At 38.9% G+C, this 11,743-nt stretch overlaps 1 pseudogene; it reads left to right on the top strand.

Moving 5' to 3' along the window:
- The first annotated feature begins 8,129 nt into the window (after window positions 1-8,129).
- On the top strand, window positions 8,130-9,703 carry LOC103744385 (annotated as a pseudogene).
- The last annotated feature ends 2,040 nt before the right edge of the window (window positions 9,704-11,743 follow it).

Genomic DNA, 11,743 nt, shown 5'->3' on the forward strand with positions numbered 1-11,743 from the left:
TCTGGATGATGGTGGTGGTTCATACTACCTATAAACTACCTATAAAAAAAGTAAAGCAGCATGACATGGGTACACTTGCATGCATGCAGGCAATACATTCATACACATAAAATAGAGTACAAATAATAATAAAAATAAAATATTTTTTAAAAATAAATAAAACATGTCTGGGGAGATGGCTTAGAGATGCTTGCTACACAAGTTTCTAGACTGGCATTTGAGTCCCTGGAACCCACAGAAAAGCCAAGCAGGCATAGTGGCTAGCTGTAATTCCAGCAGAGAGACGGGATTCCCAAAACAAGCTTGCTAGCTAGACTAAACAGAATTGACAAGCTCTGATTTCAGCAAGAGTCCCTCCTCAATAAAGTGTAGAGTGATTGAAGGATACACTTAATGTCAATTTAGGCCTCCACGTACAAGGAACACATGTGTACATGCACCCATACCCAGTCGTGCTCATACACAAATACACACAAACACCACACACATGTGCACATGAAAAAAAGATTATTGGCCAAGAAATAAAATTCTAAGAAAAAATTTCAAGCATGCTCAGTTCTTGGTTCCAGGAGATCATTTTGACATCTTTTTAAGCTCCTCAGAAGTTCATTTTGCTGTTTAGCTTGTATATGATGCCCATGATGGTTACCAGCATCTTCCAGCTTAGGTTCTACAGCTTAGAAAATCCAGAGGCAGGAGAGTCCTTTACCTGGTTGTTCTAGTAATAGTCATGGTTTGGGTTCTCCTGCCCTGTTCCTTGCCTTACTTTAAGCCACACCTGCTCCTGGAGAGTAGAGCCAGACCCATTAAAAACGCAGAGACTGAAATGAGAAATCAGGACAGCTCCTCAAGAGAAGCTCAGATGCTGTTATAAGGAACACCATGTCTTTCTAGCATATGTGATTCAGATAAGCCCATCCACCAGTCATCCACCTTGTCTGATTCTCATTTAAAAGATATGATGGTTTATTACCTTTTATAAGAGGGTAAAAATTGAAATTCTTTGCATAGATAATAGACACCTTCAACAATGCTCATTCTGGAAGGCAATGTCAGGAAGGATCTTGGCAGGCAAAAGAAGTTTATAGTAGTTGGGATTACACGTGTAAGACTTACATAAAATCAAGCCAGTAAAAATCCCACATGGGTAGGGAGGGGCAATTGATGGCTGCTGGGAAAAACTCCGTTTTCTTCTAGGATACAGGCTCAGAGAGACTACCCATGCTCTAATAGATGGTCCCACACTCATGCACTCAGGCAGCACCAAATGGACTCAGTTGATATTAAAATCAGCTTAGTGAGGAAATAGTTACAAAACCCCTAGTAGGTTACAGGAAAACCTAGAGGGATTATGCAGTGCCTGCACTATCTGTGCAGATCTTGCACATGTAATCCCAACTACTGTGAGTCCATGTGTGCAACAGCACTGTCACATCTGGCAAATACTGTTTTGCTAGGAATATCTACTTCTTCTGGCTCTTACAATCTTTCTGTTCCTCTGCTTCTGTGATAATTCCTGAGCCTTGGAGAGAGGGGCGATAGAGAGAGGGGTTTGAGTGACAATTGCCCCTCATTGGTCATGTATTTTAATATTTGGTCTCCAGTTGGTGATACTGTTCAGGGAGGTTATGGGACTTTTAGGACATGAAATGTTGCTGGAGGAAATATATCACTAAGAGTAGCCTTTGAGAGTTTATAGCCATGCCCCACTTTCAGTTCACACTCTCTGCTTCCTGCATGTGTGGTTGAGATGTGATCTCTTAGCCTCCAGCTTCTGATGCCATGCTTCCCCTCTATGATGAACTCATCCCTCTGGAACCATAAACCTAAAGCTTTTGTCTATAAGCTAATTTTGGTTATAGTATTTTATTATAGTAACTGAAAAGTAGCTGATGCAGGGTGAGATATCAATGTCCCATTTAGAGTAGCGCTCTCTACAGTCTCTTACTTTCTAAACACTGAGCAGTTGTAATAATCACCATCTACTTCAAAAAGAAGCTTATCTAATGAGGGTTAAGAGTTAATAAAAACTTTAGGGGCAGTCTATTACTGATCCATTTAAAAGAATAATAAGTTGGATCTATGACCTAGCCAGCCACAGGTTTTTGACCCAGTTAACAGTACCACACATGAGTTCCATCTTATGAAATAGGCTTTAGCTCAAGTCAAAACGTGGTTAGTTACTCCATTAATATTTATGCCATTAATACTATCAAACTATTGCACCAGTGGGATATCTTTCCAGATCAGTTTATATTATAGCTCATAGGGTTCAGAGCTGGGCAAAACTGTTGGTTACTTTTCTCCCATGGTAGCATACGTAGAATCTTCCAGTGCTATGAAAGCTAGCCAGTAGAGATGAAACTGCCAGGTCAGTATCAATTTAATTTCTCTATGTACTGTGACCCAAGTATGTGGTGTCTTCACAATAGGGTCTTATCATAAAGTTCTGGAAGGTAATCAAGGGTAGTGACAATAGTTTGTCATGACTGGAGGGTCTATGAGACACCCCCTGACCCACAGAGGTAATCTATACCTGGCACAAGGACTTTATTAGATAGCTTATGGTGTCTAGGGGAGGCATTGCTCTGTTGTTACAGGTTAGCTATTTAAACTTCTTTTATATGTATATATATATATGACTACATGTGTATGTATATATTTTCAGAAGCATCTACAATAGCAGGCTTCCATATGGCATTTTCAAAGGTCTTTAGGGTTAGTTATCCTTCCCCATACTCCCTCCCCTACCCTTCCCTCCAATCCCCCATCTGCTTTAGTCCTTTCTGTTCTATTATGCCCACTTTCCTCCTCATACCACCTTCCTTCTATCTTCTTGCCTTGATATGCCCCCCATCATCCCTAACTAGTTTCCTGCCATCTCTGGGTACTCCAGTTTAAACATGTATGTCTAAATATTCAAAGCTTATACCTACATATGAGAAAGAGCATGTGACGTTTGCTTTTCTGAACCTGTGTTATCTCACTCTGAATGATTATTTCTAGCTCCATCCATTTACCTATAAATTTTATAATTTTATTTTTCTTTATAACAATAATATTCCACTGTGTAAGTGTACTATATTTTCATTATCCATTCATCAGTTGATGGACATCTAGGCTGTTTCCATTTCCTGACTATTGTAAAGAGAGCAGCAAGTAACATGGCTGAACAAGTATTTCTGTAGAAGAAAATAGGGTCCCAAGAGTGGTAAAGCAGGCTCATATGGTGAATCTCGTGTAAGTGTACTATATTTTCATTATCCATTCATCAGTTGATGGACATCTATGCTGTTTCCATTTCCTGACTATTGTAAATAGAGCAGCAAGTAACATGGCTGAACAAGTATTTCTGGAGAAGAAAATAGGGTCCCAAGAGTGGTAAAGCAGGCTCATATGGTGAATCTATTCCTAGCTTTTTGAAGAGCTTCCACACCGAGTTCCATAGCACCCACACCAGTTTACACTCTCACCCAGCAATGAGTAGATGTTCCATTTCCCCACATCCTCACCAAAAGTTGCTGTTATTTTGTTGGTGGTGGTGCTGCTGTTATCTTACCTGTTTTGACTAAGTTCCATAGCACCCACACCAGTTTACACTCTCACCCAGCAGTGAGTAGATGTTCCATTTCCCCACATCCTCACCAAAATTGCTGTTATTTTGTTGGTGGTGGTGCTGCTGTTATCTTACCTGTTTTGACTGGGGTAAGATGAAATCTCAATGTAGTTTGAATTTGCACTTCCCTGATAGCTAAGGCTGTTGAACATTTAAAGAATATTTTCAGGCATTTGTCTTTATTCTTTTGAGAATTCTGTTTAGTTATATATCCCTCTTCTTAATTTGGTTCTTTGTTTTCTTGCTGTTTAGTCTTTTTTAGTTCTTTGTGTATTCCAGACACCAACTCTCTCTCTCAGATGTATATCTGGTAAATATTTTCTCCCATCCTATAGGCAGCCTCTCTGCTCAAATGATGGTTTCCTGTCCTGCATAGAAGCTTTTTAGTTTCATCAAGTCCCAACAGATAAGCTTTTTATGAGGATGATTTTGTGTTTGCATTCTTATACCAGGAAAAATTCCACAGACCACTCGACTCACTCCCCATGTCTCAGTATTTTTCACTATGTGAAAGTAATTGCAAATTAACCTCCAGTTTGTCCAGACTTGCATTAAGAAAATAATTTGCTATGATTCTGCTCAGTGTTAAAACAAACTAAAGTAATCAAGTCTTCTGCCTGACAAGTAAATGACTATGCTCATTATCCGTTTATGACTAGGAAAAAGCACAGAGCATCCCCAGTGAATTATGAAAGTCCTCTAAGAGCAATGCATCAGCCATGGATCTTCCTGTTATCTTTCCCCTGCAGTTTGCTGAGAAAGCTTTTGCACTATAACTAGGCTTATCAAAATTTATTTCTGCCTTACTGGTCCTAGCCTAGAGTCCTAAATCCCAGGTTGGAAGCAGTAGCTTAAGGTTAAGTTCACTGAGAAAGGACCACACATCCTATCCCATTACATATCATCTTGGTTCCTTGCTCCCATCTTACCCTGAATATCCTGGTTCCCAAACCTCTTTTAATACCATGTTCTCCTTGCCCCAAGTTTTTAGGGATTACTCAGTGATAGGTTCCATACCTATTACCGAGCACTCCACATCTGGCATTTTACTTAATTTCCTCCAACAGTTAGGAAGCAGATGCTGGTTTTTCCCTCCTTTGTACATGAAGACTGAAAGTTACAGAGATATAATGCAGTGTACGAATTGGAAGTCAAATACTTGAGTTGAAAGCCTGTGACCCTCACCAACTAATATAACCTTTCTTCTGCCTCATTGTTTTATCAGGCTTGCTTTCTTTCCTCTTTACAGTTCAATATGACTGATCACTTTAAGGAATGGATCTTAATTAAAATATGAAAATTTTGTCCCTGTAACTTAAGGAGATCCTGTGTGCACACATACTACTGAAAATAAATCGTGCTTTATTGAAAAGGAGGCTATGTTTCCCAAGAATCTTCTCAATGTTAACAGCCAAGAGAAGAAATAGCATTACTTGACTGTTGATCAGTCACTTCAAAGTCTAAATTCAAATTATTATGCTGTTATGCAGTCTTCAGGGCCATAAATGATCAAGACTAAGCATGTTCAGTTTTATAATATGTGATATGAAGATAACATAGAATTTTAAATAAAAATGTAAGATGCTAAGTGATTATGAACTTACATTTGGAACTTAGCTTATTTTTATTAAACTTTTGACTTCTGTGGTTTTGAAATTATCCATTTCTCTAAATATTTAGTCATTAATGTAAAACATTTGAGGTGGTGGAATTTTTATGAACTGAAACCTCACACAAGGTAATTAGGTCATTGGAACCCCATCAGCACCACCACTCATAGAGGGATTAATGCTGTCTCTAGAGAGTGGTTCAGATCTTACAGAAGTTGATTTGTTACCCTAAGAATGTGTTATTAGCAATCCCAAACCTGCCTTCCTCACACTCCCAGGCCTAGATTGGGTTGTGAAGTTCACAGAGTGGTCCAACCTTATAAGTTCCTCAGAACTTGGCTGCACTCCTGCAGCCTTCCTTCAATAGTAGGCCCAGCTGGGGTCAGGCAGCTCTTCCACTTCACACTTCCTACTGGATAAAATACCAGGAAAGGATTTGAAGATAAAGTAGAGGAATTGGACTACTCAATCAAAGAATGTGAAAAAATTTAAAGCATACAAAAGTAATATGTATGAATTTGGGAACCCCAAATCTATCAATCAGTTAGAGGCATAGATGAGGGAGAAGAATCCCAAGTGAAGACCAGATCTTCAATAGGAATATAGAAGCAAACATCCCTAGCTTAAGGAAAGATGTACCCGTATGGGAACAAGAAGAACACAGAACATCAGTCAGGACCAGAAAATCACTCCCCATGGCATATCATAGTGAAAATACTGAATATACAGAACAAAGAGAGGGTATTGAAAGCTACAAAAGAAAAACCACAAGTCACATATAAAGGAAAACCCATCAGAATAACAGCTGGTTTTTCAATGAAAACTTTAAAGGCCAGAAGAAACCAGAGCAATGTATTTCAAGTTCTAAAAGAACGCAGATACCAACATGACTACTTTACCCAGAAAAACGTCTACCATAGTTGAAGAAGAAAGAAAAACTTTCCATGATAAGAAAGAATTCACGACTGAAAGAATTCACGTCCACCAAACCAGTCCTGCAGAGAGCACTGGAGGCAATACTGTAGACCAAAAAGAGGAATAAACATAGCCAAGCGCTACAGAAAGAAAACAGGTGAAGCTAATAATTGCTGAAACAAAAAATAGGATTAAGAGCACAAACATGAAAAACACCGACAGAAATCCATACATACCTTTGAATAATAACTTTAAACATGAATGGCCTCAACTCACCAGTCAAAAGACACAGATTAGCTGAATGGATTAAGAAACAAAATCCATCTTTTTGTTCCCTACAAGAAAGTTATCTTAACTTCAAGCATAGGGACCACCTTACAGTGAAAGAATGGAAATTAGTATTCTAAGCAAATGGGACCAAGAAACAAGCAGGTATTGCTAACCTAATATTCAACAAAACAGACTTCAAATTAAAAGTAATCAGATGAAGAGATAAGAAGGTCACTTTACTCTGATCAAAGGAAGAACTCACCAAGAAGACACTACAAAAACACTTATGTACCCAATTTTATACGAGTATACTATTGAACTTCAAGACACAGATTAACCATAACTCAGTGATAGTAGGTGACTTCAGTACCCCACTTTCTCCAATAGACAGGTCATCCGGACAAAATATAAAAATAGAAATATTGAAATTAAATGACATCATACATTAAACAAACCTAACAGATATCCTATCTAACAATGCAACACAACTTAAAATTAACAGCAAAAGAATTTCTAGTAATTACACAAACTCATGGATTAAACATCACACTACAGGATGATGAATGGGTCAAAGAAGAAATCAAGAAATAAATTTTAAAAATCCCTGGAATTAAATGAAAATGAAAACTCAGTACAACAAACCTCTAGGACGCATTTAAAGCCCTCCTACGAGTAAAGTGAAAAGCTCTAAGTACCTACATTAAAAAATCAGAGCATAAATAAATGACTTAATGATACAACTCAGAAGTGTAGAAAAATAAGAACAAACCAAACTCAAATCCAGTAGATGGGTCAAAATAATAAAAATTAGAGCAGAAGTCATCAAAGCAGAAATAGAAACAAAGAAAACAACATGAAGAATTGGTGAACCTAAAAGCTGGTTCATTGAAAGATAAACAAAGTTGGCAGACCCTTAGCCTAATTAACTAAAGGAAAGAAATAGCAGACCCAAATTAATAGAGTCAAAATAAATAGGAAAACCTTGCAACAGATACCAAAGAAATTCAGATTATAAGGGAATACTTTTAAAACCTATACTCCATTAAGTTAGAAAATCAAAAAGAAATAGGTGAATTTCTAGATTCAAACAAATCATCAAAGTTAAGCCAAGAAGAGATCAACAACTTAAACAGAAGCCCCATAACAAATAAAAGAGATTGAAACAGTAATAAAAGCCTTATTTTTTATTTTTAATATTTTATTGAGTTTTTTACATTTAATATAATGTAATCAAATCAAATTTAATCAAATTTAGACCCCTTCCCCACCACCCATATCCCCTTCACCAGATTTCAGGTATTCTGTCATATATGTTAAGTCCTTTCCAGTCAAGTATTTCCATCCAGGTGTCCTTCAGTGCAAGTTCATAGTCAGTCTACCTAGAGTCACTTCCTTAAAGAAGATCTACTCTTCCTCACCCCACAGTAATCATTTGCCAGTAGTTCCTTAGCTAGGGTTGGGGCCTACTGCCCATTTCTCCTGTTCTTTGCTGGGCTTTTTTTCTAATTGAGTCAGCATGGGTCTTGTGCATGTTGTCAGTGCTACTACAAGTTCATATGAGCAAGTTTCCAGTGGCCTGAAAGCCTCTATTTCCATGTTCATGAACAAACCCTGGCTCTTAAAATCTTTCTGCCCCCTCTTCCACAATGGTCCCTGAGCCATGCACGCTTAATGTAAAAATCCTATATTCGTTTTTTTTGCAACGGGTTTGCCTTCAAAACGCAGGTGTTGTGAAAACCACCACTAACTCAAAGCCAAAATGGGAAAGGAAAAGACTCACATCAACATCGTGGTCATTGGACATGTAGGTTCAGGCAAGCCTACCACTACCAGTCACCTGATCTACAAATGTAGTGGGATCGACAAACCATTGAAAAATTTGAGAAGGGGGCTGCTGAGATGGGAAAAGGCTCATTCAAGTATGCCTGGGTTTTGAACAAACTTAAAAGCTGAGTGTGAACATGGTATCACTATTGACATCTCCCTGTGGAAATTTGAGACAAGCAAATATTGTGGGACTATCATTGATGCCCCAGGACACAGACTTTATCAAAAACATGATTATAGGCACATCTCGGGCTGACTTTGCTGTCCTAATTGTTGCTGCTGGTGTTGGTGAATTTAAAGCTGGTATCTCCAAGAACAGGCAAACCTGTGAGTGTGCCCTTCTGGCTTACACAGTGGGTGTGAAACAGCTGATTGTTGGTGTCAACAAAATGGATTTCACTGAGCCACCCTACAGCCAGAAAAGATACGAGGAAATTGTTAAGGAAGTCAGCACCTACATTAAGAAAACTGGCTACAACCCTGACACATAGCATCTGTGCCAATTTCTGGCTGGAATGGTGACAACATGCTGGAGCCAAGTGCCAATAAGCCTTGGTTCAAGGGATGGAAGGTCACCCATAAGGATGGCAGTACCAGTGTAACCACACTGCTGGATGCTTTGGACTGTATCCTACCACCAACTCGTCTAACTGACAAGCCTCTGCGACTGCCCCTCCAGGATGTCTACAAAATGAGTGGTATTGGTACTGTCCCCGTGGGCAGAGTGGAGACCTGTGTTCTTAAACTTGGCATGGTGGCTACCTTTGCTCCTGCCAATGTCACAACCGAAGCCAAGTCTGTTGAAATGCACCATGAGGCTTTGAGTGAAGCTCTTCTGGGAGCAATGAAGGCTTCAATGAAAAGAACATCTGTCAAAGATGTTCGACGTGGTAATGTTGCTGGCGGCAGCAAATATGACCCTCCAATGGAAGCAGCTGGCTTCACTGCTCAGGTGATTATCCTGAACCATCCAGGCCAAATTAGTGCTGGCTGTGCCCCTGTGCTGGACTGCCACACAGTTCACATAACTTGCAAGGTCACTAAGCTTAAAGAAAGGTTGATTGCCATTCTGGTAAGAAGCTGGAAGATGGCCCTAAATTCTTGAAATCTGGCAATGCAGCCATTGTTGATGTGGTTCCAGGCAAGCCCATGTGTGTTGAGAGCTTCTCTAATTTTCCTCCTCTGGGTCATTTTGCTGTTTGTGACATGAGGCAGACAGTTGCTGTGGGTATCATCAAAGCTGTGGACAAGAAGGCTGCTGGAGCTGGCAAGGTCACAAAGTCCGCCCAGAAAGCTCACAAGGCTGAATGAATATTATCCCTAATACCTGCCACCCCAGTCTTAATCAGTGGTAGAAGAACGGTCTCAGAACTGTTTGTCTCAATTGGCCATTTAAGTTTAACAGTAAAAGACTGGTTAATGATAACAATGCATCGTAAAACCCTCAGAAGGAAAGGAGAATGTTTGTGGACCTTTTGTGTGTGTGTATGTATGTGTGTGTGTGTGTGTGTGTGTTTGTGTGTGTGTGTCAGTTTTAAGTTATTAGTTTTTACTTTATTTTTAAATTTTATTTATTATTTTATTTTATGTGTACGCGTGTATTGCCTGCGTGCAATGTCCAGGGAGGTCAGAAGAGGCTGTCGGATCCCCTGGGACTGGAGTTATGGACAGTTGTTAGCTGCCATGTGGGTGCTGGGATTTGAACCCGAGCCTTCTGCAAGAACAGCTAGTGTTCTTAACTGCTTAGCCATCTCTCCAGCCTCAAGTTGTTTTTAAAATCAGTACTTTTTAATGGAAACAACCAAAAATCTGTCACAGAATTTTGAGACCTGTTAAAACAAGTTTAATGAGAAAAAAAGGAATCCTATATTCTGCAGTCTCTTATTCTCTAAAACGTAGTCATGCACTTGTGGCCTTTGTGCATCACACTCTGTTCTATGAGGAAACTTTGCTGGTAAGTTATATTCATATTCTTTCCAGCCCCTGTTCTGCTACGTTCCTTAGGCCTTAGGTATAGAGGTTCCCCGGTAGATGTGTCATTTAGGGCTGGGCATCTTTCAGACATACAGTCTCTGTATATGACCAATTGTGGAACTCTGTAATAGCTTCCATGAGTTGCAAAAGGAAGTTTCTTTGATTGGTGGTGTATAGTACATTCTTCTGTAACTATAAGGATCCATATTTAGCATACAGTAAGAATTTCATTTGTCTAGAGATATGACAGAAATAGGGTTTTCTCTAGGATCTATGACCTCTCCAGTCATGTGTATTAGGCTATATTTACAGTGCCACAAATGAGTTCCCTCCTATTGAGAGGGTTTTAAGTCTTAAGGGAAATGTATTAACTCAGAAACTCCCAGAAAAGTACACATACAATAACTGAACATTAGTTCATGTGTATACCTGAAGGCTGCATAACAAGGAACACAGTGCCAGACAGGAGAAACTTCCTTTGAGTTGTTGGTAAGAGTAGTCCAAAAGACTCCCAAAACACAAGCTATTGCCACAGTCCTTGATTATCTCCCATAACTTGAAGGCAAGACCCTACTCCTGAAGACAGGGCATATTTCAGACACAGGACTTAGAGCAATGGAGCTAGAACTGACCTGGAGACTAGCTTTCATATTTCTAGAAGATACTATGCAAGCTGCTAAAGGAGAAAATCAATCAATGGTCCAACCCAGCCCTAAAGCCTAGTATAAGACTTTATGACTAAAAAAAGCCCAGATCCAAATAGACCCATAGCAGAAATTTGCCCTACCTTCAAAAAAAAAAAAAAAACCACTACACTCAATGCCTCTTGAATTATTCAGAAAGATAGAAACAGAGGGCACACTTCCAAACTCCTTCTATGAAGCCAATATTACTCTAATATCAAAATCAGCAAAGATATAACAAGAAAAAGACGACTACAGGCCAAAATCTCTAATGAACATGAACAAGCGAAAATTCTCAAGATACATGCAGACTGCACAAAGGCATATATCACAAAGATCATCTACTATGATCAAGTTGGCTTTATTCAAGAGGTTCTGGGATGGCTCGACATATGTAAATTAGTAACTGTAATAAATCATATAAATGGACTTAAAAACAAAAATCACATAATCTTCTCAATAGGTGCATAAATTTTGACAAAAATATGACAGACCTTCATGACGATAGCTCTGGAGAGAATAAGATGGGGTCAGGGGGACAGATCTCAACATAATAAAGGCTGTGTACTACAAATCTACAGCCTACGTCATTCCAAAAGCAGAAAAATGTCAAGCATTCTCATTAAAATCAGGAATGAGATAGGGCTGTCCACTATCTTCAGTGTAGTGCTTGAAACCCAAGTTAGAGCAATAACACAAGAGAAGGAAATTAAAGGTATAGTAATAAGAAAAGAAGACAAATTATTGCAGTTTTCAGATGATATGACATTACATATAAAAGATGCCCCAAATTCCAGCAATTGTCCTCTAGAAATGACCACTTTCAACAATTTTTTTTTTAATTTTTA

Source organism: Nannospalax galili, unplaced genomic scaffold, assembly GCF_000622305.1.
Source record: "Nannospalax galili isolate Female #2095 unplaced genomic scaffold, S.galili_v1.0 scaffold402, whole genome shotgun sequence".
NCBI classification, from domain to species: Eukaryota; Metazoa; Chordata; class Mammalia; order Rodentia; family Spalacidae; genus Nannospalax; species Nannospalax galili.